Here is a 2,152-nt window from a genome sequence, read left to right as displayed (position 1 = left end):
ATTTTCATTGAATTGTAGATATTGTTGAATTTCTTGTTTAATTTCATCTGTGACCCATTGGTTGCTGAGTAGGGTGTCATTTAATTTCCATGTATTTAAAGCTTTTTTCTGGTTTCTTTTGTGTGAATAGCCTTGAATTGCACACATTCAGCAGTATACCTGTCTCCACACATGCGGATGAGCCAGGCCGATGTGAAGATGTCCAGATTTTCCTAGTAAAAGCCTCTTGCCTTCTTTGTTCAGGAAGAACACTGCTCTGGGAAATATCTCCTGTGCTCTCCTTACTTGCTGCGAGTAATAAGTTCTTTCTCCTCTTTAATCTCCTATTTGTGCTTATTGCCTTCTTGGTCAAAAATAGAGGAGCTCATTACTGTCGCTTAAATTTTCACGGGAAAAATGCTGAGGGAAAAATATGAGAATGACTTTCGTTTTAACTATATCATTACTATCCCAGTTTTTACTTAAGATAGTACCAACAATGTGTACACTGGTACACATGTTATATCTAAGATTTCTATTATCCTCATCTTCAGATTATTAGATAATTTCTTGAGTTAACGCTATTTTAGTATAAGAAGAACGATTTATAGTGTGATATCCATGGGGCCTTTTGGTCACTTCTCCCCTTGATAATTTTTGCTGATCTCTTGAACCCAGTACCAACTTGCTTTTCTGATCCTCTTCATTTCCAATCTCTATTTTCCCTCCTGTCTCAGGGACAAACTAAAATACATTGTCCTTTTTCCTAATTAGTGCATTTTAAATACAGTTAGTTTTGGTACTTGTCCTTACTTCTAAGCCACACAGCTTATCAAAATACTTTTATACTAAGATATTTTCTTTCTAAAAGAAACTCTGTCATGCTTTATAATAAAAATTTCAGCTCCTTATAATTACTTCAGCAAGGTTTTGAGAGGAAATTGCTTTCTCTTAATTTGTTTTTCCTTCTAAGAATTCAAATGCAGCAAAATCGATGTGGTGTATGAGGAAAAATCCAACAAATCATTAAATATGAATTTTCTTTCCATAGCGTTGACTCCCATGCACGGCAGCATGGAATAGTAAAGCAATTTTGACGATAATTATAATAAATTACCACGTGCAATAATCAGTATGCACTTTCCCAAATTAAGACAGTTCAAATACGTAAGTGGCAAAGATAAAGCGACCTCTTCCTTTCGTACATTCCGGATCTATTTTTAACAGTTGGTGCTTGTTGATGCTGGTTTGGTTTGCGATCCAAAGTCCAGCGCTTTGGGTTTCCTCATTGCAGCTTATTCCCAATAACTGATGAAAGCAGTTTAGACTCATTTCCGTGATATTGCTACAGTGTCACAATTTATTCATACTGAATTGTAAAAAAATGAAGGAAAAAAAAAGCTGCAATAGGACCATGATTTCGATTTTTGTTTCACTAGTGGATTTGAACCCGTGAGCTTTGCGTGGAACTACTGCTTATCGCAAAACGTTTTTATTTATTTTGGGACATGGTCTTGCATAGTCCCTGATTTACCAAGCCCGGGCTGGCACTTTGGACCTGCCTGTCGCACTCGTAGAATGGTGAAAGTAGCGGCGTGAGTCACCAGCCCCAGCTGCGTCTTTGCATTCTTAATCTTAGCTTGTTATTATTTCTGTGAGTTAACTTTATATTTGAGCGTCTGGCAAATGTACATTATACTAAGTAAAATGTAGATTCACAAATGGACTAAAATATTATGGTGTATGGCATTTGGTAGTTATTCACACGGCTACTGTGTTGGCTTTTAGCACCAAATTTAAATGGAAAGGTATGTTAATTGTCTGGGTAACGTTAAATTTGTAATTTACTTTTGAAAGTTTATATTTTAATTCATTCTCACAGCCTTCAATGTTCCTTTCCTGCAAAATTCCTCTGGAGGGCACTATTACCATAACTAACACAATTAGCTTCAGACAGCTACAGCAGTGAAAGAAACTTCTGCTTTCCTCATTTCAAGTCTTAGTGTCTAGTGTGGCTAACTTTCCTGTCTCTAAGGGGGAAAACAGAGCAAAACAAGATAAAAGCTCCTTGTCTTCCTTCGGAGTGCTACAGCAATCATATCCAGTCACTTTATACACTGAAAGTCAAGGCCATTTTTGCCTGCATTACTGTCTTGACACATCATCCCTGAAT

This window comes from Octodon degus, unplaced genomic scaffold (assembly GCF_000260255.1).
Source record: "Octodon degus isolate 3935 unplaced genomic scaffold, OctDeg1.0 scaffold00012, whole genome shotgun sequence".
In the NCBI taxonomy this organism is placed as follows: Eukaryota; Metazoa; Chordata; class Mammalia; order Rodentia; family Octodontidae; genus Octodon; species Octodon degus.
The sequence above is the reverse complement of the archived record's forward strand: the minus strand, read 5'-3'. Positions refer to the sequence as shown.